Genomic DNA, 27,781 nt, shown 5'->3' on the forward strand with positions numbered 1-27,781 from the left:
AGACGCTCCTTCAGGTATACAGGACCGAGGCCGTTTAGGGCTTTAAAGGTCAGCACCAACACTTTGAATTGTGCTCAGAAACGTACTGGGAGCCAATGCAGATCTCTCAGGACCGGTGTTATGTGGTCCCGGCGGCCACTCCCAGCTATACCATGCAGAAAGCTTATTTTGCTATACCATGCAGAAAGCTTCCATTCAGTTTTCAGAGCACTGAAGAAAGATATTAAGAAATTACTGTTTGTTTCCTTTCACTTAACATCTCAGATTGAGATTAATAGTGTTGGTCACTTGCTTCTACATCCCTCCTCAGTTCATTTACATTCCTATATACTGGGCACTGTACTCTTTGACCTCTAAAGTGTAAAAGAGAGTTGGTAGTATCCATAAGATTCTGTGTTCCTCTTCTGACGTCTGACAGATGGAGGGAAATTGTGCACTTCTATTTTCTGCTGAAACACCTGAATGCTGATCAGTTGCTGTCTAGAAAGGATCTTTCTACTGACAGCCACTAAGGCCTCTCCATCTATTTGCTTTGCAGGCCTTCTGCTTGCTAGGATAAAGAAAAAAGTAAGACCAAAGTGGTGAAAATAATAACAGTGTATTCAAAGCTGCCTTATACTGAATCAGACCATCTAGACTACTGCAGTGTGCTCTGACAAGCAACAACCCTTCCAGGTTTTAGCCAGAGTTCTTGTTTTCCAGTTCTTGCTGCCTGAAATCAGTTTGACTGGATTTACCTGGAAATTAGCCAGGAGTGTTATGTATGCAAAACATTTGCTCTATCACTAAGCTATGGAACACCTCAGTAGCAAGCTAGTAATAGTGCTGTATACATAAACATAAATGCCATCATATAGCACAAGCATATGCAAACCCATTCAAATTATTCCTGGATTGGAATGATTTGTTCAGAACAATTTTCACAGATATATTTTTTTTTTTTTGCAATTGTTCTATTCAGAGCACCAACCAGCTTTTAAAAACCATTTGTGTTGGGGTATTGATCATTGGACCCACTTCAGTGCCGGGGTCCACATCATGCTGGGCTTTTCGTTGCTGATCAGGTTGTGTGTGTGTGTGTACTGAACAACATGTCTTGAATCTTGTTGCTTGTTTGGAATACTCATATGCACCAGTGAATAGGCAATTTTAGTTTGGCTCCATGAAAATTGCAAATATTTTTGCACCCCTAACTTGAGAGTTACTTTAAGCACACTTAGGAGTTTGCATAAATCCATGGGTGTTTTGATTTGTTTCTTAAGACAAGAAACCACTGCATGCCATATCACAAACTGTTATTGGAAATTATCATAAAGTTCAAAAGCAGTTTGCTGTGCAAAGTGGATGACAGCTTTTCAAGCAACACAATTGCAAAACTCCACTGGGAATGAGGAAACAAGCTACTTTGCAAACTACAATCCAGAAAAACTGCACAACAAAATAGCTACGTGAAAGAAGGAATAGAATAAATTATAGAAGCATATGAGAGCCAAAGACAAATTCCTGCCACGTAGGAAAAAAATAATGCATACATGTATGCAAATGTATGTAATATCTGCAGAAGAAGAGCATTACGTATCATGGATTCTATGTATCTTAAATATGATATTTTCACCTATTTAACTTGCAAGATAAACATAGAATATCATTGGAATGTAGAGTTATCTATGGCCTGTTATATACACCTTCTTTTTCTGTGCTGGTGGCATTGCCTGCTCATGGCAAACGAATCACCCACTTGCTGCAAGCTGAAGCTTGATGGGGTTACACTCCCTTGTAGGAGTGGGTAGGTAGTTTGGAGGGTACTCTTGGATCCACTGTGGTCACTTGAGGCTCTAGTGGCTTCGGTGACACAGAGTGCATTCCATCAGCTTCAGCTGTTGGTCCAGCTACACCCTATCTGGACAGGGATAGCCTAACTTCTGTTGTCTTTGTTCAGGTAACCTCTAGGTTAATTGCTGCAATATACATGGGGCTGCCTCTGAAGATGGTTCAGAAACTTCAGGTGGTGCAGAATTGGGTGGTGAGGGTGCTCACTGGGTCAAGATGTTTGAGCAGTCAAGATGTTTGACCAGTCCTGACGCAACAGCACTGGCTGTCCAATTCAAAGTGCTGATTTTGTCCTATAAAACATTTAAATGGTTCAGATCCACAATACCTCAAGGAGTGCTTCTTCCCACATGAATGGACCTGAGATCACCCTCTGAGGCCCTTCTTTGTGTGCATCCTCCATGAGAGGTCTGGAGGGCGGCAACACAAGAACAAGACTTTTCTGCTGTGGCTCCCCATTTGTGGAATGCTCTCCTCAGGGAGCCTCTATAAACCAGGCCTTTGGCTGATCAAACAATCTACGGCTTTTTAAATGAATGTGTGTCGGCAGAGTGGGGTGGGCTATTGACTTGTTTCTTGTTTTGTTATGCATTTTGTGCCCTTGTTTTGTTTTTTTATGTTGTGAACTGCCTTGTGATCCAGTGTGGTGTAGTGGTTAAGAGCTGTAGACTCATAATCTGGTGAACTGGGTTCGCTTCCCCACTCCTCCACATGCAGCTGCTGGGTGACCTTGAGCTAGTCACACTTCTCTGAAGTCTCTCAGCCTCACTCACCTCACAGGTGAGTTTGTTGTGGGGGAGGAAGGGAAAGGAGATTGTTAGCCGCTTTCAGACTCCTTAGGGTAGTGATAAAGCAGGCTATCAAATCCAAACTCCTCCCCCCCCTCCTCCTCCTCCTCCTCCTTCTTCTTCTTCTTCTTCTTCCTCTTCCTCTTCCTCTTCCTCTTCCTCTTCTTCTTCTGTAGGGTGATATAGAAAGTTAATGAATGGATGAATGAAAGAAATTAATTTTTGAATGCTACCACTAACCTCCTCAATAGGCTGGTCTGCCTCGTTTGCTGTAGGTGACAGTAGGCCATAATTTTGTGTTTCCGATATGCTCTGAAATGGGAATGGAAAAATCACCTTGGGTCATACATTTGTTCATCATGGTGTTGAGGCGGAGAAGAATGAATGAATTCTGATGCTACTGGATGTTACTCTTGTTTGTGCACATGAGCAGTGGCTAGAGCAGAAATCAGGGAGAACAGGAATACAGTCATACCTTGGAAGTCGAATGGAATCAGTTCCGGAAGTCCATTCGATTTCCAAAACGTTTGAAAATCAAAGTGTGGCTTCTGATTGCCTGCAGGAAGCCCTGCTGGACATTTGGCTTCCAAAAACCATTCAAAAACTGGAACACTCACTTCCGGGTTTCAATTGTTAGGGAGCCGATTTTTTTGGGAGCCAAGGCGTTCGAGATCCAAGGTACAACTGTATCGTCAATGGCAATTTACTTGTGAAGCCTCTCTCCTATGTTACTCTTCAAAGCTTGGGGAAATACATTCTCTCCCCCCGCAAACACACAAAGTTAGCAAAAATATGGCGATTCTCTATTTGTACGGTAAATTTGTGTTTAGTACTAACATTGTTCAATTCAAAGCATTTCCTGACTCCTAGAGGAAAAAACCCTAAATGGAACAATAAAATTGAGCCACAGCCTGCTACTGTGGATGACTAGTGATTAAAGGTGACTGTCCCCCATTTTTTTTTAAAAAAAAAACATTTTATTTGATTTTTAAATATGGGAGGCCATTAGCATGGGAGATATTCTCACTATATATATATGGTATGTTTCCTTACAAGGGAAATCTCTGTTACAGCAGTGCATTCTTCTCTCGATGGCACATATAGTTCCCATTAGCTCTAATGCAAGTTAAGTGTTTGCACCATGAGTTATAGCCCAAAGATTAGCTATTAAAATGTTGGTTTATTAGGCAGTGCAGTAAAGAGGTTGCACTGCTTTCCCTCTGAGTCTTTTGCTAAGAAAGTATTGTCGGAGGACTGTTAGGATTTATTGATGTGGTAAGCAAGTGGTTTGTATCTAGTTCAATATTCTCCACCGGGACCCTTTTCCTGCCAAAAAAAATGTTTTGTACAATTAATTAAAATTAAGAAAGTTAAACTTGCATCTACCTTTGATTACAGAACAAATGCTTTCTCAGAAGATTGTTTCTGTTAATTGCAAACGTACCACCAATTAACTACCTTTAAAATCTACAGTGGAACAAACAAACAAATCCCATAATTAACTGATTCGATAGTTTCCTTTGAGATAACTTTGTAAAGGTATTTCAAGTCATGTGTGTTTATTCATGAGCGAGTTGCTGTGCTGGGACATTGGGCTTATTCACAATAAGTCTCAAATGGTATGTAGCCCTCTAGCACACAGATTGCCATCTGGAGCAACCTGGCTTCATCTGAAGATGGCCAAGTTTTGATATTTAATCAGCCAGTCAGAGGAATGCTCTTATGCCACTAGAACATTTAGTGACCATTTGCTGGCAATGTAGGTGAAGTTCAGTGAAGCACATATTTTGGAATTGGTCCATTGCTGCTCTTTATAAGGTGGTGGTGTCAGCAGCAACACCACCACACAACCACTGGAACTGGAGCTGTTCTGATGGCTGTGTTCCAACAACACGGTGGAGGATTTGCACATTGTTGCTCCTGTCTTTCTGTTTAATGCATATTAGTGGTCCAAAACAGTGAGAACGAAGACACCAGTCCATCACATGGCTGTACCAGGGAGGGAATTCCATACACTTGGATCCTTCTTGTAAACATCTTGCACACAGGAGGGTCCTGCCTCACAGTTTGAAATACTGGGCCATCTGTGCAAAGCATAAATACTACCACTGAGCACCATTGTGCTAGAGTCTGGGTAAACAGTAATGCATGTTTGGAAAGGAAGTGCCAAACTCATTGTGAACAAGTGCGGCATCAATGGCAGAGTGTATCAGGCTGCATTCTTTGCTATGGCTCGCTTTCATTGTGTGGTGGAAACATAAAGAGATCTCTGCCAAGCAGATGACTGTGGCTTCTGCCTGTTCAGCCCTATTCACTGTTTTTATATTAGAATAAGCATTCACAGGGACGCGGGTGGCGCTGTGGGTTAAACCACAGAGCCTAGGACTTGCCAATCAGAAGGTCGGCAGTTCGAGTCCCCGCGACAGGGTGACCTCCCGTTGCTTGGTCCCTGCTCCTGCCAACCCAGCAGTTCGAAAAGACATCAAAGTGCAAGTAGATAAATAGGTACCGCTCCAGCCGGAAGGTAGAAGGCGTTTCCGTGCGCTGCTCTGGTTCGCCAGAAGCAGCTTAGTCATGCTGGCCACATGACCCGGAAGCTGTACGCCTACTCCCTTGGCCAATAAAACGAGATGAGCGCTGCAACCCCAGAGTCGGCCACGACTGGACCTAGTGGTCAGGGGTCCCTTTACCTTTACCTAAGCATCCACAAAAGGCAATTTAGTGGAGAAACAAACTATATTTTGAGTGCTGATACTATTCATAAGGAGATAGTATTAAGAATTACCTGCCATTAAAATGCATATTTTGTGGAATCTCTGTAAAGGGATTTTCTGTGCAAATTCATGCAGAAGGAAGCCATAGACGATTTCTACATTGCAGGGGGTGGGACTAGATGACCCTCAGGGTCCCTTCAAACTCTACGATTCTGTGAAATGAAATGCCTTTGTAAAGGATTAATAGCTAAACAATGAATATTTGTTGTCAAATATTGGGTAAGTGGTGTACCTTGATGAGTTTTTCTGTTTTATTTTATTATTATTGAGAACAGCCTATATACATATTTTGCTTAAGTAAATCCACCGGTTTGGGGGGAAAGTGCCTTAATAGAAGAGATTAAAAGCATGGCTCACCTTCTTCCTGCAGGTGCATTGGATAGAATTTTTTTTTATTTCTGGAGGAGAAAATAGTTGAATTGGCAGTGGATTATCATTTGAAAGTCAATTGTCACCTTTTAGGGGGAAACTCTGTTGCCAACAAGCCTGTCTGGATGCATAGCCAAAAGGCAGCTGTGTCCCTGCATGAGCTTTTTACACTCCCTCCCCCCAGCTAATTCAAAGGCCCAAACACTAAATCTAGCACTTGGGGACAGTATGTGGATTTATGATAATCCCTAAAGGACTGTAAGTTTCATTTACTCATAAAGGTAGTTTTTTAAAAAAAAAAAATGGCTTCAGGAATAACTCTGTAATAACTTTCTTTATTTACTTATTTACTTTTTCCTGGCAACACAATATGTGATAGGGGGAAAAATTATATATTACACAAAATATAGGTTAGAGCTTGTTGCTTGCTTTCACTGCTTTCTACATACAGATTTATGTCTGAGGGAGAGGAAAAAGCATCTTAGCATTGGAATAGATTGCTAAAATAAATTCATTTTGGCATGTTTCAATCAAGTGCTTTGATTCACCTATTGTGGCCAAAGCATGGATTGGGCAGCATTTTACTGCAATGAGATAATGGGCTCCCTCTTCCCCTTTTCTTCTGTTCTTACACGCCCTGATTCCCCTTACATCATACTGTACCTCATAGTTTGTCTCTGCTCTAGGATTGGAAACCATGGTTTTGACTACAGTCAGATGGTTTGTCTTTGCAACATCTGAACTCAGCCCACGTGTCAGAAAATTGATGCTTTTTTCCAGTTCTGAAATTTTACTGTCACTCTCAGCATTGCTCAGCATTCCACAAAGATAAGGACAGCTTTCCTTTCTTAACAGTTATCTAAAATGCTTCAGTAGTGGAAATTAGCGTAGTCAGATAGTCCAGGTGGAGGGTAGGATCTGTTAAGCCTGCTTTTGAAGATTTTTAGGTCATTGTTTTAAATCCACATGTGAACATTTAGCCTACTTTTTCTTTGGAGTTCCTGATCACATGTTCCTCTTCCCTTTGCCCATTCTCTTCCCAGCTTGTCTTCATCTCTGAATCCTGTCTCTGGTGTTTTTATGTCACTTTCATTCCTCTGAATCATACCACATTTTAGCCCTTCTGCTTCCTTGGGCTTGCCTCCATTTTAGATCTCTGGCTGCATTTTCTCAAGGCGTTTCCGTCCTATCCTCTACCTCTGATTAGCTTTGCTACTGGCATCCAAAGATCCTTCTGTCTGCTCCAGCCCTCTGAGACATTAGGGTAGCTCAGACGATCATTGTCAGCAGTTTTACCATTACTGAAAAATCCCCAAGTACATTACGATATAGATTTCTTTCAGTGGCCATTGTGTGCACAATCTTATGGATCTCATTGAAGTAAATGGAATTTGAGCCTATTGTATGGTTGCAGCCTTATACTGCAATCCTGTACATGTTTACATTGAAGTATGTTCCTCTTTGTTTAATGGGGATCATTTACAGATAACGATGCCGCCTTATTCTGTAATAGTTCCCAACTGATGCTGTTTCCTGTGATGGAACTGCATCCTTAAATGATGACCAAGTCCACCTATTTATCATGCTAAATGTTGCCTGTGTTACTTGGCTCAGTCAGTTTCTAATTCCTGTTATGCAGAGCATAATTCATGGCTGGGGAGTTGCAGCCAAGAAGATGTTGGCAACATGCATATCTTGACCAGGTTTGCCAAATCTTGACTGAAAAGATATCTCTTCCCCTTTTTAATAGCATGCAGATTATGGATGGGGCAGCTTCTCCAATTGTACTAGCTCATTAACATGAAAAGCTGCATATGTTGAATCTGTGCTGCTACACACTAATTAAAAGTACAAAGCACTGTTTTTCATGACCAAATTGTGAAATCTAGAAATGATATCTGCTTATGCACACACAAAAAGGACAAACTGCAGTGAAAGAGGGTGGTTTTTATGGGGAACAAAAGTAGTAAAAGAGAGAAGATACTTTGCTGGAAATTGTGGGGCTAATGATAAGTAGTGATGTATGGAAGTGACAGTTGTACCATAAAGAAGGCTTGAAGAAGAATTGATGCTTTTGAATTATGGTGCTGGAGGAGACTCTTGAGAGTCCCATGGACTGCAAGAAGATCAAACCTATCCATTCTGAAGGAAATCAGCCCTGAGTGCTCACTGAAAGGACAGATCCTGAAGCTGAGGCTCCAATACTTTGGCCACCTCATGAGAAGAGAAGACTCCCTGGAAAAGACCCTGATGTTGGGAAAGATTGAGGGCACAAGGAGAAGGGGACGACAGAGGATGAGATGGTTGGACAGTGTTCTCGAAGCTACCAACATGAGCTTGACCAAACTGCGGGAGGCAGTGGAAGACAAGAGTGCCTGGCGTGCTCTGGTCCATGGGGTCACGAAGAGTCAGACAGGACTAAACAACAACACAATGATAAGTAACCCCCACTGAGGATTTATATGAAAATGTTGTAGCATAACAGTTCAAGTCCCACCAATTGCATCATAACTCGCCACCTCAAACTAGCCATCTCTGCTGAAAATGGATTCTTGCTTACTGTCATGGCCTCAGACCAGGAATCCTCAAATGCTGAATTCTCCTACAATAATTGCCCCAAGGAGGATGCACTCCCCAGTCATTCCCATATGAAAGTGAAGAGGAAATCCTACTGCAAAGTGTAATATGAACACGCTGCAGAAAGTCAAACAAAGAAAGCTGAGCAACCCCCGGGGCATATATGAAGGAAAGCAGCCAGGTCTTGTGCCTCTTGTTTTTGCTGCTTACCCAGAGCCACAAAATGGTGTTATCATACACCAGTGGCCCATTATGCATGATTGGAATTGCAACAGGCCTTAAGGAGAAGAGCATGACAAGCTTAACTTCTCTGCAGCACACCAGGATGAGTTTTGTTCTGGATTAATGCCATTTCATGGATCATTAACTGTCACACACCTGAGATATGGCAGCTTTTTTCAACATGCATATGAGCCTTTTACAGAATAAGCCTGCATAGCTATCTGTGAGTAAACTTTATTAAACAAATAGGAACATAATTCAATGATTTAGTTGAGATTCCTGCATAGCAGGGAGTTGCTCTGGATGACTCTCAGGATCCCTTCCAACTCTACAGTTCTGAGATTCTATTATTCTATGTCTTGACTGGGCTATGCCTGCTTCCTCCTACTGTTCCTGTATACAGAAACTTCATTTGAATACATGCCAAGTCAGTGCTTGTGCAAATGAAGTTGATGGCACTTAGGACAGTAGATGGTCTGGTTCTGCGCTTGCCCATTTAAGCACTTTTGGTCTGATGAAGCCTATTGGCACCAGCAGAGCTCTGCAGGTACACTTGAAACACTATAACTCAGTGACAGACCACAAGCTTTGCATGTAGAAAGTTCCAAGTTCAACCCGTTGGCATATCTAGCTATCTTGGATAGGCTTCTGTCTAAGACCCTGAAAAATAACTGCTAGAAAGTACTGAACTAAATGAGCCAATAGCTTGCCTCTTTTTAAAGAAGCTTCAATGTTCAGTTGCCTATTGCATCTACTTTTAGTTGGGCATCAACCATGCAATCAGCAAGGCATGTCTCCAAAAATTTCGCCATCAATTCATAGTTGCTGACAGATTAACCCTATCCACAGAACTTATCATACCTGCTTCTGAAAGCTGATTCCAATGGAACTCATGTCTTGACAGTATATTATGCAAAAATTGGCCTAAACAACAAACTGACATGTTTATCTAGTAGTGATCAGGACTGTTGGTGTTGGAATCTTAGCTCACATTTACATAGGAGCTTTCCTTAATTTTGTATTCTACTACCAAACCAAAAGTACAGGGAAGAAGTTACCAAAAACCAAGTATGCTAAACCTCATGAGTAGCTCTGAAGTGTCGTCAGTATACATAGAACCATAGAATTGTAGGGTTGGAAGGGAACCCAAGGATTATCTAGTCCAACCTCCTGCAATGCAGTAACCACAGCTAAAGAATCCCTGACAGATGGCCATTCAACCTCCAATGCAGGAGAGTCCATCACCTTGGTTCTGCTGTTGAACAGATCTTACATGGCCATCTAACCTCCAATGATCACCTTCTGATGGACCAGCAGTTGGTTCCGCTGTTGAACAGATCTTACATGGAGGTATACAGAGTTTCATAAGCAACAAATAGACTCTAGTCCGTGTGTTAAGAAAGAAAGAAAGCCTTTAACCCTTGTAGAACCTGAGAAATGAGGCAAAATGTGTAGCCACTGATCTCCTTATTTGTTCTGTGAGAACCTAGCCTGTTGCAACCTTTCAGTGGGAATGATATTTAGAAGAGCAGATGTAGCAAGGCAGCTGCAGCCTCTAAGGGAGCCAGCACAGTCATGCTTAAACTCCGCTTTGGCTTAAAATTATATATGAATGCAGCCATGCTATGGAGGCCCAGGTTCATCGGCCATGAGCCTGCCTTGAGTATGGGGCCAGGGGTAGAACTTTGAGCTAATCATTATCCCTGAACATAAACTATCATCCAACATTGTTGTGTGAATAAAATGGGAGTGCACTTTATACCTTGCTCAGGGTTCCTTGGAGAAAGCAGGATTTAACTGATTGAGAGAGAAAGAAAGAAAGAAAGAAAGAAAGAAAGAGATAGATACACACAAATACATATACAGACCCATACAATCATATGCAGTGGTACCTCGGGTTAAGTACTTAATTCGTTCCAGAGGTCTGTACTTAACCTGAAGCACCACTTTAGCTAATGGGGCCTCCTGCTGCTGCCGCGCCGCCAGATCACAATTTCTTTTCTCATCCTGAAGCAAAGTTCTTAACCTGAAGCACTATTTCTGGGTTAGCGGAGTCTGTAACTTGAAGCGTATGTAACCTGAAGCGTATGTAACCCGAGGTACATATATATATATATATGAGAGATTGTGTGTGTGTGTGTGTGTGTGTGTGTGTGTGTTGCACAACAGTGGAAGCTACTTCAATGTATGGTGCTTGGTAATCTACTGTTTTATTACAGGGACTTAAAATCATGAGTAACCAGATGAGGCAAGTCATTTATAAGTATTAATAAGATGTTGCCATTCCTTCATTTCCATTGCTACTGAAAAACCTTGGTAATGCTGTCAAAAAACCCCCACTGAGTTTTAAACAGGGGCATGTAATGCAGAACGACAGCCTCACTCACATCACCCATTTATTGCACAAGGGCTGCGTAGCAAGGATTGTAAATACCAGCTTTTAATTATCAAGTTTATTTATAATTCATTAATGGGAAGTAGATAAACAGTCAGGCTATGATTGGAATGGGGGGAGGCTAAATTGAAAATAGCAGGCTATACAGATTAAATGGGAAAATATTGATGCAGACTCAAGGTGAAAATTTCTCCCCTTTCATTTTCCTTTGCTGCAGTTATTCATTAAGTCCATAGTCTACAACCCACTTACTCAACAGCAGTCAGATTGGCTCTATGTGAATAAGCAGGCTCAGCTGTGTATTGTAGCTGTAAAGAATGAGACAGAAAAATCATGCTTGGGGATCATGTTGAGCTCTAGGAGTTGATGTTCTTTACTTAATACAGACAACCACAAGCCATGCTTCGTATTTTTGGGAAATCTAACATTTAGCATGTTTGCAACTGGGGTTTTGCGGAAGAGTTCTCTAGTCAGATTAAGCCCCTATGTTCAAAAACAGCACAGGGTTGAATCCAGCGTGTCTGTTCTGCTCACACTACAGATTTTCTTTTTCACAACAGAACATTCCTCCCCATGCACTCTCAAAGTCTGCTGCAGGAGTTGAGGGGCCCTCCAGAGTAAAGGGGGTGCCAGAGGAAAGAAGGAAGGAAACATCCAGCTTGTCAATATCCTCCTTAAATTGTGGTGCCTGGAACTGGGCACAGGACTCCAGGTGTTTATTTTATGTGTGCCTGTTTGCATCCAAGTGTGACTAGAAAAAATAAAATTATTTATCTATCTTTCATAATTTAATGTAAACTAGCACAATACAATATCAGTGATGATCACCCCATATAACAATTAGCTGCAGTTGCTGTATGAAATCTGTCTAGAATAAAAATGTGAAGCTGTAGAATTGGCATGTGCTGAAAGCAAATTCTTTCCTCCCTCTTCAGAGCTGGGATTGTACAGCACCATTCAGTTTCCTAACCATCAGCCTGACATCAGCAAAGCAGCCAACTATAAGAAAATGACACATAGCTAATTAGAAATACTGACTGGCCATGAATTCTTCCTGATACAAAGTGGATCTTTGCCTAATTTACAAATATTACTTGACATATTAGTATAACCTCTGTACTTTATAGGTAAAGGTAAAGAGACCCCTGACCATTAAGTCCAGTTGTGACCGACTCTGGGGTTGCGGCACTCATCTCGCTTTATTGGCCGAGGGAACTGGCATACAGCTTCCCGGTCATGTGGCCAGCATGACTAAGCCGCTTCTGGTGAACCAGAGCAGCACATGGAAACGGCGTTTACCTTCCCGCCAGAGCGGTACTTATTTATCTACTTGCACTTTGATGTGCTTTCGAACTGCTAGGTTGGCAGGAGCAGGGACCGAGCAACGGGAGCTCACCCCGTCACAGGGATTCGAACCGCCGACCTTCTGATCGGCAAGTCCTAGGCTCTGTGGTTTAATCCACAGCATAAAATGGCAGGGCTATTGGAAAGATTCTGAAAGTCTGTTGAAATGAAATTAGAAATTTGTGGGCCTTGGAGAGGAGAAGGTGCATTGGTGGAGGCAGAATGTTGTCACTCATATACTATTGCACCGTTCATAGTATATGTAAGACAGCACACAAGGAAGCTTCATAAAATATCCGGCTTTTGTTGCCTGCCTGGGGTTGCAAAACATGGGTGGTTGCCAAGTTGGCCACATTTTCTGGCTGGTAGGGTGAGTTCATAAGCCACAGAGGCCTGTTCTGCAATAAGCAAAACTCATTAGTAAAATGTGAGCTGGTGCAGTGTACTGTTTATTTAACAGTGGCGTAGCGTGGGGGGGTGCAGGGGGGGCCGGCCGCACCGGGCGCAACATCTGGGGGGGGCGCGCTCGCACTGGCAGCTCTCTGCCCCTACTAAAATCCACGGGTTAGGGGGCGCAAATTACTTGCCTTGCCCAGGGTGCTGACAACCCACGCTACGCCACTGTTATTTAATTCCATTTATGAATGGTTTCCTATGAAATATCTTAAAGCAATTTACCAGCAAGAGCATCAACAATAATATGTATATATATATAGAAAGCCAATTACAACAATTTCATATATTAAAAGAATTGTGTTGTTGTGTCAAAGTGTCACTGGTACATTACTGATCTATTTAAATAACTTGTTAGGTGCTTTTCCAGTGCTCAAGGTACTGTACAGTAGCAAAGAAGACGAAGTAAACAAATGTGAATAAATCCCTCCAGTGAAACCATAAAAAAGCAGGACCACTGTAAGAAAACAAGACTAGCCAGTTGATCTGAAGGCCATGCAGAAGAGTTGGATCTTGTTCATTTTGTTTCTCCTCTGCCTCCAGTAGACCAATAAAGAAGGAGTGCTGCATATCTCAGGGTAAAGTTCATTCTTCAGCCTTGGGACACCTGCCCCTTCTCATGGAAAGCAGGGTTGCCATCAAGGGTCAGCATGGCTGGACACCTGTTGAGGGGCCTCCCCTCGGTTGTGTGCCCACCAGCAAGAACCCTCTGGGCCTGCTTTTCTTCTTCACCACTGTATCCTGTTTGTTCACTTGCCCCTCACTCTGGTCCAGAGGGAAGCAAATCACAAAGCTGGTGAGAAAGGGAAGTAGCTGCCACTGTCTGCTTGCTCATTGGCTGTGCTTGATAAGCAAGCTGGTGGTAGCAATTAGGCAGAGGATGAACAGCAGGGAACAATGGCAGTGGGGTGGTGAAACTTGAAACTGAAATCATAACAACATAACATAACATAACAACATAACATAACATAGCATAATATAACATAACATAAAACATAACATCATAACATAACAACATAACATAACATAACAACATAACATAACATAACATAACATAACATAAGATAAAACATAAAACAAACAACTTATATATATCTACCACCCTTCATCTGAAGATCACGGGGCGGTTTACAGCATGAAAATACAAAACATCTTTGGCCACCTCATGAGAAGAGAAGACTCCCTGGAAAAGCCCCTGATGTTGGGAAAGATGGAGGGCACAAGGAGAAGGGGACGACAGAGGACGAGATGGTTGGACAGTGTTCTCAAAGCTACCAGCATGAGTTTGACCAAACTGCGGGAGGCAGTGGAAGACAGGAGTGCCTGGCGTGCTCTGGTCCATGGGGTCACGAAGAGTCGGACACGACTAAACGACTAAACAACAACAACAACAATCATAACAACAGCAACAACCAATGAACCCCTCTTCCACAAGCACATTTAAATGGCCATAGATTGTTTAACCAGCCAAATAAAGAAAGGAGCTCTTTGGAGAACCCAGGCCATTGTGGGTTTTCTGAGTAAGCACTGGCACCCTGAAATGAACCTGGAAGAATCTGGGCCACCGGTGCATCTAGAACGTGATCCTGATATTTCACACCATACTTTGTAATGCCGTGGTGGACCATGTCCATTCAATAAATATTCAAACACAGCCCCGTATGTGAACACAATTAACAAGACACATTTTTTAAAAAATCAGAGCATGATCAACGAACTGAAGTTAGGTCAGAGACCCCTTGGGAGCACAATTTCCAGAGATGAAAATGGTGAAAATCGGAGTTAATGGATTTGGCGGCATTGGCCGTCTGGTCACCAGAGCTGCAGTGAACTCTGGTAAAGTTGAGGTTGTGGCTATCAATGACCCTTTCATTGATCTGAACTACATGGTCTACATCTTCAAGTATGACTCCACTCATGGCTGTTTCTGTACTCTCTTCAATATAAAATACATTTCTCATTCAGTTAACATACTGGATTTCCCGTTACTACAATGCACTTGGGACTACCATTGAAGACAGTCCAGAAACTTCTGTCAGTTTAGAATGAGGTGGTTTGTATCTTGGGTTGTACCTGGAGTTGGTAGTATAGTATACTATGTTTTTTGCCAGATTCACTGGCTTTCAGTTTGTTTTGGGGGTTCATTGAAGGCACTGGTTTTTCTCTTTAAAGCCCTGAATGGCCTGGTATCAAAATTTTATCAGGAACCATCTTATTCTGTATGCATCTGTTCAAGATTTGAGTTTTGAGGTCAAAAGTGTATCTGGTGGAGTTGAGAGACAGAGGTGGCCTTTTCAGTTGTAGTACCTAAACTATGGAATAGCCCCCACAGAGGGAGTTTCATCAGGTATTTAAAACTCATTATTAATTTTATTTCTTCATTATTAATTAGAATTATGGGGGGGGCAATGAATTAATATTTGGCTCTTCCAGGGATTGCAAATTCATGTGTGAATATCTGTGCAAGGAATGGATAATGGAATTACTTTAAAACGAATTGGAAGCCCTTTTCATATTATCCCAGTGATTCTATGCTTATTTTGCCTTGTAGTAATTCATTTTTTTATTGCAGCTGTAAAATCATAATGCAATTATGAAGCCATTAAAGAATCATCTCTTTGTAGTTTGTGCTTCATCTGATCCTGCTATTTAATTGAAAAATCAAAATGCACAATTTACTACCATTAATGATCTTTGATTGATATGGATTAATCAAAAAGGTTTAAATGACAGACATAACACAGCAGGCTTTTTCCTGAAATTTATAAAATAATAGATTTCTGTACACCTCTGTATTTAAAATTCACAAGATAAGAAGTATCCTGGGGTTGCATTTGACAGTTAATTGGGTCCAACATTTAAGACAAATAAAGCAATGCAGCTTTAATGAGCAAATATGATAGTAAACACAACATAATACAAAGTTATGCCAAATTTTGTGATCCGCTCTTAATATTGCATATCCTGTTTTCCAACAAGATGTCATTCACTTCTGCATATTTCGAATCAAGGATGGCTACCTTATTTTGACCTGTGGTCTACATTCACCTTTGGCCAATCCTGAGGAGCCTCATGCCTGCAGTGTGGCCAAAAGTGGATGTGGTCACTTCACACTATCATATGCAAACTCTGTCATGGACGCAAAGGCAGAGCATATACACAGGAACACAGACACACAGCCTCTCCACTCAGCTGATTCATGCGGATCAGCTGAGGAAAAGTGTTGTCACCCACTATCATATAGAGGAGGGAGAAACGTTGTTTTCTGCTGCTCCAGAGAAGCGGACACAGAGCAATGGATCCAAACTACAAGAAAGAAGATTCCACCTAAACATTAGGAAGAACTTCCTGACAGTAAGAGCTGTTTGACAGTGGAATTTGCTGCCAAGGAGTGTGGTGGAGTCTCCTTCTTTGGAGGTCTTTAAGCAGAGGCTTGACAACCATATGTCAGGAGTGCTCTGATGGTGTTTCCTGCTTGGCAGGGGGTTGGACTCGATGGCCCTAGTGGTCTATTCCAACTCTATGATTCTATGATCTGCTCATTAAATGCTGGGCTCTGCCCACTCCAATGCTGTGTCTAATTTATGCTTTTATTTTTGCTGCCAAAATCAGTTGGGTCATAGGTAGCCAGAAAAATTTGCTTGGAGGCAGGGTCAGGCTCCTGAACTGGGAAGTTAGCCACCCCTTCTATAATAAGATTAAATATAATCATAGATTATTTTATATTGCTGTATTTAGGAAGTAGACTTCTGGAAGCACCATTTTGAGAAGAGTATAAGAACAGTGGCTGCTTTGTGCACGCTTTTGTTGCTCTTGCTAAATTAGAGGCCAGGTGGCATCTTTGAGGACCATGCTTGACTCAGGGGGTTTATAGTTGTTGAACTCTCCTGTATTGTTGTTCAGTTCCATAAATGGCATTGTAGGTACAAACATATATCCAGCCCTTATAAAAATATTCTTTAGTTCATAAGAGGTAAAGGTAAATGGACCCCTGACCATCAGGTCCAGTCATGGCTGACTCTGGGGTTGTAGCGCTCATCTCACCTTATTGGCCGAGGGAGCCTGCGTACAGCTTCCGGGTCATGTGGCCAGCATGCCTAAGCCGCTTCTGGCGAAACCAGAGCAGTGCACGGAAACACTGTTTACCTTCCCGCTGGAGCGGTACCTATTTATTTACTTCCACTTTCAGGTGCTTTCAAACTGCTAGGTTGGCAGGAGCAGGGACCGAGCAACGGAAGCTCACCCCCTATCGTGGGGATTTGAACCTCTGACCTTCTGATCAGCAAGACCTAGGCTCTGTGGTTTAATCCACAGCGCCATCCACATCCCTTCTTTAGTTCATACACAAGCCTCTTTGTATATATTGGTGGACTAGTTGCATGATCAAATATTTGCCATGGGTGATGTAGGAAAAGCTGGGTGGGAAGTTTAGCGTTGTGTCTTTACTTCATATACAATGCTAAACTTCCCACCCAGCTTTTCCTATATCACCCATGACAAATATTTGATCATGCAACTAGTCCACCAACATATACAAAGAGGCTTAAGCAATTTTCTTTACCTTCTTTTATTGGTTGTGTTTGTTGTAATTAGTTTTAGTGTTTATATTGTGTCTGTAAGTCACTTTGGCTCACCTTTGTACTTACAATAATAATAACAACATTGCTGTTGCCGTTGCTGTTTTTTTGCCTGGACAAACAAATGATAGATGGGGTGATAGAATCAACCAGGTAGCAGGTAAAACTGGGACAGAATATTCACATAATCAGTTCGGTGGATTGTGAGACTTAAAGGCTTAGGAAGCATCTGTGCATTAGAGAAAGAAGGCGCAAGATGTGGGACAAGACTCTGGAGCATCGCTTTGGACATTCAGACGATTGGAAAGAAGACTGTTGAAATTTCAGTTACGTGGACCAGTCCTTGGCTTCTTCCTTGTGGTTCTGAGGCAGCTGCCTATAGTTTCATGTTCAGCCTGTGTTGGCACAGTGCTGGGTACCACCATCCCAATGCAGTTTCAGACAGCAAGAGTCCCTGTGTGCGTATATGCAAACCACCCTTATGTAATAAATTGTAGCATACAGGTCCTAGATTAGTCTTGCATGTTACCACCATATGTCTGGGCAAGAAAAGCACATCTCTTCCCCATTTTTCACAATCACACGGGGGCATACAAGAAAAAGCTATAGTTCTGTTATGTTTTTCCAACATGCTGGCTTCTGGTTGTGCAGGCAGCGAATATTCAAGTGCTTACATCAACTGTCTCAGCAAAATTAGACAGCTGTATTGGTAATCTTGCTCCAGTCTGTGTGCTGACAAGCAGTGCATGAGTAATGCAAGAGGCCTTTCCAATGTGACCCTCTTCCCGAGCAATAATGAACAACAACAAAAAATCTGCATTATCAGCTATTAGTATATGCCGGAATTAGGATCAAGAGGAGGAAAGATGAGCCCTTAAGTATATGTTTATTACATTTTGTACCAGCTGAGGTCAAGCTAAGTAAGGAAATAGTACCTTGCCAATATTTGGTATGCTTTAATGTTTTAGATTGGTTTGGACTCTGTTCCCTTCTGGGAAGAGGCATTTAAAGCTTAGTGAATTTATTGTGCCTTATACAGCAGGCTATATGACCTGTAAAAATATTTCCATTTAAATTACAGTTTGGATGAACAGATAAGTGCATTAAAGAGTGATCTTTCATGCTCTGTTTCAAAGGTAATGAAAATATTACTTTGAAATAGAAATCCATTTACCTGCAGAGGCGTTCATTACCAGCAGTAATCTCAAGATTAATAGTCAATAGATATTGGCGATTGTGAATAAACCCTGCCATCTTTTAAACATCCAAATACACGTAAAGGAAGAGTGAGTGACTTCATTGCCATGTACTTCTCTGTTGTGCTTGGTTTTTAGCAAAAAGGCACAGTGTAGCTGTGGTAGATGGGTCTTTTCGAGCTTTATTTATGCTGAAAAATCAGCTCTGACTATACTGCTAACTATAATCAGCAAGAGGTTACTTGGTAAGAGAAGGCAATGCATAAAACATCAGCACTCAACAAGAAGGTGAAGTAGAAGCAAAAGGCCTTCTGCTCATGAACATGAAAGTCCTCAAGGAAAAGCTCTCCCACTCACAAATACCATGTTGTGTAATTATTCACTCATGTAAGGTGAGCTACAGGTGCATGTAGGATTCATTGACTAGAATTTTAATGGCGGATTTCTTAAATTGGTTGGACATTTTCACTAATACTTAGACTCTGAATCTGAATGCTGTACTGCTGTCATTTCAAGAGGGAGGCTGAGATGGGTTTTAAATTTTAATCCCCAAACAAATCCAGCAGGCTCAGGGATGACACCTTAGGATGTGAGAAATTGACATATCCCATGACACTGAAATAAACAAAGGTTAAGATCATAAACTGGATCCCAAGGATAATCCCTTACTCAACTGAACACCCAAATAGGCCGATGCCTTCTGATTTATTCAACGGAGGGGAAATGGGAACTTGCTGCTTCAGGACCAGAAGGAAAGAAGGAAGGGGTCTATATGTTGGAGGATAAAAGAGTAGCTATATTTTTATTTATTTATTTATTATTATTAAGATGCTCTCTGCTTTGCATCAATTTCTGGGAAGAGATACAGTAAAGGGAATTACTCAGGGACTTGAACATACCTTTAATAGAAGAGGATATGCGTTATCTGAGGCCTGCTGCAGACTCAGTTCCTGGCATCTCCTGTTAGGTAGCAGGTGATGGAAAAAACATCTGTCTAAGACTCTGGAAAGCAGCTGCTTGTTGGAATAGACAATATTGGGCTAGGTGGGCACAAAGTATGTGACCTTCTATAAGGCAGCTTCCTATGGTTATTAAGCAAGTGGCATAGATATGCTTGCAAGAGTGTTGTTTTGTAGGATCCTTATTCAGAAATGATGACAATGTCAGGCCAGTCTCAGGATGGGTATCAAAGAGACATTGTTATGTCCTCAGGTACTAACCTATTTTTGTTGGTTTGTTTGAGAGCCATACAATATGGAGGCAGAATTTACCATGAATTCTCATTTTGTCTCCACTGCCACCACCTCTGGTGAAACTTTATTTCACTTTTTCTAAACACAATTTGAGTATTTGTGCTTCTTAATTTTTTTATAATGAAGGGTGTCCATAACTCAAGAGTTGCTCAACGTGATCCTTTCCTGCTGCCACCCACTTCCTTAGAATGCCTTTGAAATTACCTAGTACAGGCATAGGCAAACTCCGGCCCTCCAGATGTTTGGGACTACAATTCCCATCGTCCCTGACCACTGGTCCTGTTAGCTAGGGATGATGGGAATTGTAGTCCCAAACATCTGGAGGGCCGGAGTTTGCCTATGCCTGTCCTAGTAGCTTGATATAATATAGTTAGGTGTGACATGAACAGCAGCACTAGAGATGGGATGGAACTATTAACTAGAATTGTTTACAAGGGGATCCTGTTACATTGCAGTTTTGTATGCCCTTGATGACAGTTTCTAAAGACTTAAGAGACCCTCTTGCTGACAATGGCCTTTAAAAGACGCCTTCACCCCGGTATGGCTCCCCTATACCACATACACAGCCCAACAGGACAATGACAATAATCCACCAACAGCATACAAATCAATATGGCTAACCTGATCCAAAACACCCACCCACCTCACTCACACACGAAAACAAAGATCACCACAGCCAATCACAAACAAACAATCACACCCTAGGCCAACCCCAACCTCTCTCACCACCAAAGGAACACAAGCGAACAACACAAACAACGCTGACCCCAAACTCTACATACATTAAACATAATAGAAACACTGCCACCCGACCCCACCCCCTTCCATCTTCCCTCTCTCCACCCCCCCTTTCTTTTTTCTTTTCTTCTCCCCCTAATGCCTCAACAAATGAAATGGATTTGTAAAAATGTTACATGGAAAAACAACAATGAGGCATTACACTTACAGTGGTGCCTCGCAAGACGAAAAGAATCCGTTCCGTGAGTCTCTTCATCTAGCGGTTTTTTTCGTCTTGCGAAGCAAGCCCATTAGCGGATTAGCAGATTAGCGCTATTAGCGGTTTAGTGGCTATTAGCAGTTATTAAAGGCTTAAGGGATTAGCGGATTAGCTGCTAAAAGGCTATTAGCAGCTTAGTGCCTTAGAAAAAGGGGGTAGGGAACGGGAAAAAAACCCCAGGAATCGCAAGACATTTTCGTCTTGCGAAGCAAGCCCATAGCAAATTCGTCCTGCGAAGCACCTCCAAAACGGAAAACCCTTTCGTCTAGCGGGTTTTCCGTCTTGCAAGGCATTCGTCTTGCAGGGCACCACTGTACTTCTGTAAAACAAGAAAATCCTTAATAAAATATCAAGATAAAATAAATAAAAAAAAGGCTCATTTCTCTGGCCAAATTCCCTAAGCCTCTGTCCCAGTCAAATTCACTTACAATCTGCTCCAGCTGCTTATGGTTGTACTAATGGCTACTTGGTTTTATAAAACATGTTTGCGTAACCTTCTGGTAAGACCTTTAGTTACAGCGGTACCTCGGGTTAAGAACTTAATTCATTCTGGAGGTCCATTCTTAACCTGAAACTGTTCTTAACCTGAGGTACCAGTTTAGCTAATGGGGCCTCCTGCTGCCACCACACCACCATGCAATTTCTGTTCTCATCCTGAAGCAAAGTTCTTAACCTGAGGTACTATTTCTGGGTTAGTGGAGTCTGTAACCTGAAGCACCTGTAACCCGAGGTACCACTGTAGTTATTTTAAACTGTTTCATGTTGTGTTTTAACGTTGCAAACCCACCCTGGACCTTAGGGTGAAGACTACATAATAAATGACAACAAAAACAAAAACAACCCAGTCACTGTCTCCCTTTTTACTATCTTCTCCAGCACAGTACTGTTAATACACACTGGGGATGGATCGCTTAATATTCAGCTCTGTGCTTGTCTACTTTCACTTCAGTCTTCTCTGCTCTTGCCTCACACCTCCGTCATCTGCTAACTTTCCCAACTGACAGTTAACTCCCAATTGACAGTCCCAAATGACAGTTAACTGCCTATCTTTCACCGACTAGAACCTTCAGCTGCAGCATGCTGTTTCCCAGACCAATCAAAAATGAATTTATCTGATCCAGGCCCTGGCTATAAATATTAAAAGCAGCCTTCTTTCTCTCCCCTTTCTGAATCTTATCACCAAGCAGTTGCTGATAAACAGGCCTGCAACATAGTAATAGTGCAAGGCCTCAAACTTGGGCAGTTAGCACTCTGGCAGCAATGAGGTTGCAATAAATCTTTTAGAAAGCACAAAACGCAGACAGACATATACACAACCTTTCTCCATGCCCTCCTATGTAATGGAAAGTGCATTTGAGTCAGGTATGAAGAATGCATGGTGAAATTTACTCTTGTCCTGGAACTGGAAATGGTGATACTGCTAGGTGCACTAATAGTGTAAGTTCAGACTGATAAGCTCTGTCCTCTGTCTGCTGCAGCCGTGATAACAAACATGGCGCCCTCTTGATATTGTTGGACTTCAGCTCCCATCAGCCCCAGCCAGCATGTCCAATGGTCAGGGATAATGGAAGTTGTAGTCCAAAGCATATTGCCTATTCCTGGGGCCTTAAGTTTCCATGAAGTGAGAGGTTAGACCAAAAATAATATTTCTCCCTTTGCTGTCCCTTGGTTGCTATCAAGTAACTATCAAGTAACACAAATGTGCATGCAGGTTGTTGGTAGTGAGAGGCAGAAAGAACAAAGGTAACTCACTGAAATATTTGAAGAGGGCCAACTTTACGATCTTCCTCACACCTAAACAAAGGCTTTTCCAACAGGTTGGCCTCCAGTTTGAGAATTAATTGTCTAGAGACTCCCCAACCAGGTCCCCTCTATAGGTTTTAGACTATAGCCCCCATCAATCTGCATGACAGATGTTCTGGGATGACGTGATCCAAAATATCTGAAAGGCTCGAGGTTTTGGAAGGCTGGTCAAGAATTGGGATTCTTAAATCCGAACCACGTTGCCTTTAGTGATAAACAGTATATATGATAAATTGATATTCTGCCTTTAGCATGGCCATAACATTTGGTAGTAGCACAGTTTGACACACTTACCCTATGCAAGACGCCTTTACTCACAAGTAAATGCTATTGATGTCAAAGAGGCATATTCACAAATATTACATCCTTGAAAAAATGTGTGGCGGGGGTAGTGAAGCCAATAACGGTGAAATATGCAGTGAAATATTGGGCCTGTTGAATTTTAATAGCAGTAAATTTAGCTCTAGCACAGCTGGTTCATTTATGCTTATGATTCCTTATGATTCCTTACTACTTCATGACCTGAAGCTTAAATACTTGAACGGGCCCCACTAAAAACTTTTGTGTTTGAGGCAAATGAGGATATAAGGAATTTCCATCTGTTATTAGGGCCTCACTTAATACTTTAGTCATCATGTGATAATCAAGCTGTATCTTGCCTGATTTTACCTCACATTTTCCTGTAACTCTGGACTGGTTTGCCCAGGTAAAATAAAAGACATCCTGTTAAAGGCAGATAGAAAGATCACATCACAGCCTGTCAGTTTCAGTAAAAGACACCTTTTTTAATGTCTGGCTGTCCTAAATTTGACCTTGTCATTTTATGCCCTAGTGGGCATTTACTATTGTTAGCTTCTTAAACCAGGGCAGAGACAAATATAAAAGTACGAGGAACTATTCTGTAAATCACAGTAGGCAGGAAACAAACATTTATAAAGCACAAAATGCACAAACCTTAGTAATAATTAGTTCATTTACAGCAGCAATTGTCTGTGGCCCTCCACTCAGGCAGTAGGTGGATCTTGGAACTGCTCAAATGCTGGAGACTGATTATAGCAGCTATGGTAGGAATTATCCCATGATAGAAAAAAATAGATCAGATATGTTTTAAATGTGTCCCTGTGTGTGTCTGTGCATGCACGCATGTACAATGTGAAGTGTTCTGCTCAGAGAGCACAGCAGAGCCCTAATCAAATCATTACTGAAACCATTGGTATTTGCACTCACCCTGCTTTCTGCAGAAGCATATTAAAAGTGTGGCACCCTTTGTGGCAGGAGTATATTATAATTATTTTATTGATTGATACATACATACATACATACATACATACCCCGCCCATCCGGCCGGGCCTCTTTAGCCACTCTTGGTGGCCCCCCAACAGAATATCAAAAATACAATAAAACATTAAACATTAAAAACTTCCCTAAACAGGGCTGCCTTCAGATGTCTTCTAAAAGTCAGGTCGTTGTTTCTTTCCTTGACATCTGATGGGAGGGCATTCCACAGGGCGGGCACCACTATCGAGAAGGCCCTCTGTCTGGTTCCCTGTAACCACACTGCTCACACTTTTCACAGTGAGGGAACCGCCAGAAGGCCCCTGGAGCTGGACCTCAGTGTTCAAGCTGGACAATGGGGGTGGAGACGTTACTTCAGGTACACTAGGCCGAGGCCATTTAGGACTTGAAAGGTCAACACCAACACTTTGAATTGTGTTATAGAGTGAGGGAATAATCTCCTCCCATGAAATACTGGAAGGAAGAACTGCATCAGATACAGTGGAACCTTGGGTTGCAAACATGATCCATGTGGGAGGCATGTTCACAGTCCACAGTGTTTGCAACCCTCAGTGCCACATCTGCGCACACGTGGATGCGATTCAGCACTTCTGCACATGCACAAAGTGTGATTTAGCGCTTCTGCGCATGCGCGAGCACCAAAACCCGGATGTAACCCATTCCGGTGCTTCCGGGTTTCATTGCGTCCGTAACCTGAAAACGCATAATACTAAGAATATATATAGTGCGGCAGCAAAGTGTGCAAGAAATTGCTTCATGCAGATCTTGTTTGTACAGTATGCCAAGATAGAACATGGTTTATCATGGGCAGACAAACATGCAGGCACCCAGGATAGGAGATTATGGCTGCTTTGCTCCTCCATCATTTGTTCTGCCGCTGTGCTGTACTGACCTAAACAGTAGGTTGGCTTAAAATGCCCTACTAGCCCAGATCAACTGTAAAACCATAGGGCAAGCTCTGTACTCAGCGCATGGTTTGCTGGAGAGACCTGACTCACCCTGTGGCTTGTGCAAAGGGCAGTACAGTATATTCATTAATTAAATATCTAAATAACCATCAGCCCAAGTTTGGATAGCATACATTACCAAACCATGTCTTAGCTCAGCACTGCAGTAATATGACTACAGGAGGAGCAAAGCACCAGGCCAGTAATTACCTTAGTGTCTCTACAATGATCACGAAGTAGGTAAGTATAATTATCCACATTCTGCAAATTGTGTGTGTGTGCATGCACATGAAAGTGAGGGAGGTACAGAGACTGGTTTTCCTAAGACTGACCATTCTATGTGAATTCAGAGAGAGGTTTAGAACTGGGAGGCCCCTATATTCTACTATAGATATCTTAGCTCGTTTCAGGAGATTCTGGAGCACATTCTACAGCATACACTCTTCGTTCAGGACATTGTCTAAACATGCAGGTACCATTACTAAGGTTCTCATTCATGAATATTCTGAGGATCCTTAATACCATTCTGAGGAACTGCAGGTTTTGCTGGAACACAGTTTGAGAAGCTTAGAATTAGAAGCTTTTAAAATTAATAATAAAACCCTGTGCGCTGTATCTTTGACCATTGTGGTTTGAGTTGTGGCTGAAGAAGAAGCCTGGCTTATAAATGACTGTAATATTTCTGTCTCATTCAGATATATAGCATTTTTGCAGAGCAATGTACGCAGGTGAAGAAAACTGTTTTTATTAGAGTGGCCGAGGCAATCTCAAGAAGGTCAAGGCGATAAATAATTGTCAAAAACTCTGTAGGTACACAGAAAGTTTCTTGCTTACTAAGAGGTAGTGAAAAAGATCAAACTCCTTTGTCCCCAGAGAGAATTCATTACTTTGAGCTGATGAGTTAGATTTGCACTTTGATTTAGGGATCATATTTTACAGAGGACAGCATCTGCTTGGCATTATAGATGGCACCAGTTAGCGGAAGGTTGTGTTGAATGACAATCACTGATGCTAGTGTGGTATAGCAGCATGGAGCCGAGTTCAAATCATTGCTTAGCTGCTCCCTGAATTCCTGCTAGAATATTTTCAACATTTTTATCTGATTTTAATGACATTATGCCGGACTGACTGTTTTTAATTGTTGTTGTATGGTTATGGATTCCTGCTGCTGTTCAGTTGGGATCCATGATATATTTTTAATGTTATGTATTTTGTGTTTTGATATCTTATGGGGAACAGGCCTTAAAAGCCCTAAAAGCCAGCCTAAAAATACATTAAAACTGAGTGACTCTTTCTCTGCACCTATCTAACACTGAGAGTGCACACAATCAGTATACATGGCCGATAGGGCAGTATATGCAAAAGAAACATTCCGGGTGTGGGCTTCTCATTCCTCCAGTCTATTGTGGTGTGCATCATCAAGGGAAGGTGATAGTCTAGGAAGATTTAGTCTAGTAGGATTGAAATTCTGAAGTAGACTAGAAATTTAAGGGAAAGCTAGTGTCAGAACTCTGGACAAGGATCAAGGGGCTGTTTCTGAACTACAGCTGAGGCAACAAAAGCAGCTGGCAGAGCTTTATAGTGTGGAATGAATAGTTTATACAAAAGACCTGCCCCCTAAATACTGCATCTGGTCAGCTAATAGGCCTGTATCTTTTTCTGCAGCCATCTGCATTTTCCAGGCAGTGTGATTTCAAACTTTAGGGACTTATTTGTGGAAAGCTTATTGGTTCTTTCATTATTCCTCAAGGAGTCTGGCTGAGTCGTCAGAGTCCAGTAGTAGAGGTGCCCCCTTTGTTGTTCAGGGGACAAGATGTGGGTTCCAGTGCCAGAAGATTGACATGGCAAGGACTGATGGATTCACCTTCAATCCTCAAGTCTACTGTTGTACAAGGACTTTGCATCTGAGGAATCATAGAACTGTAGAGTTGTAAGGGGCTCTGAGGGTCCTCTAGTCCAACTGCCTGCAGTGCAGGAATCTCAGCTAGATCATACATGGCAGATGGCCGTAACTTCACCCAGTTCACATTTACCAACTTCCTCACAAGAATATAATGGAAGACTTTGTCAAAAGCCTTACTGAAATCAAGATACACTATGTCTACAGAATTCCCCTTTTCCACCAAGCTTGGGCTTCAACTCTCTCCTTGCATTGTTGGGCACTGTTTTCCCTTTGGGTAAAGACAGGCAAAGTAGGTGTTGAGCAGTTCTCTCTGTATCCCAATAGCATTTCTCCAACTTCTGCATGCAAGGCACTTAATACTTATTCTTCCTCTCGCTTCCACTGATTTCAGTGGGATTCTTTTTCATGTCAGATATTGAAGACTAGGGCCCATCTCTATTCATTGACTATGTGTAAAACACAAATGTCAGCACACAGTATTTTTGAGGGGTGGAGGTGGAATGCAACTTAACTAAGATGAAGCCTCAGCAAGATTTATATCTTATTCAATAGCAGTTGTTGCAAAATAAATCTGCTTTTTGGCATAAATATGTTATAGTATTGCAGTAACGATTCTACTGGTAATGATAAAACATCTACTCTTATTTTACAGCCAGGAGATGTAGGAAATGGATATCTCCCAAAATATCCTTCTCAGCAAAAAAAACTGTTCTTGTTTTCTGTTTTATGCTGCCCTGTGGAGGAAAGGAGTATGGTCCTCTTACTGATGCAGGCTTGATGGTGTTGGTGATGGTGATTAATACATTTATACCAGCCTGATGTTGTTGTTTTTATTAATTATGATGTTAGACCTATGATGTGTTTTCTGTAAGACACTTTACTTGCTTTAATAAAGAAAAAAGGAGAAAATACATTTATGAATTGCTTCCCATGAGGCACCCCAAAAAGATTTATAATATAGTAACATATATAAAACAGTCACGTATAAAAACAATTAAAATGACTGCATATATAAAAACATTTTTTAAAAACAAACAAACCCAAGTATGAATATTTT

At 41.8% G+C, this 27,781-nt stretch overlaps 1 protein-coding gene and 1 long non-coding RNA gene across 8 annotated transcripts in view; both read left to right on the forward strand.

Moving 5' to 3' along the window:
* Positions 1–27,781, forward strand: part of GRIA4 (glutamate ionotropic receptor AMPA type subunit 4) — a 217,865-nt gene that overhangs the window by 12,188 nt on the left and 177,896 nt on the right. The gene's annotated exons all lie outside the window — the stretch shown is intronic.
* On the forward strand, positions 12,954–27,590 carry LOC310675868. Of its 2 annotated transcripts, XR_014510262.1 has the most exons (4): positions 12,954–13,548; positions 21,621–22,212; positions 25,517–25,627; positions 27,377–27,590. It is a non-coding gene; the product is annotated as an uncharacterized lncRNA (long non-coding RNA). The 2 variants fall into 2 exon arrangements; XR_014510263.1 differs by lacking the exon at positions 25,517–25,627.

The sequence above is a fragment of the Podarcis tiliguerta genome (genome assembly GCF_965153285.1).
Source record: "Podarcis tiliguerta genome assembly, chromosome: 4".
Classification (NCBI taxonomy): domain Eukaryota; kingdom Metazoa; phylum Chordata; class Lepidosauria; order Squamata; family Lacertidae; genus Podarcis; species Podarcis tiliguerta.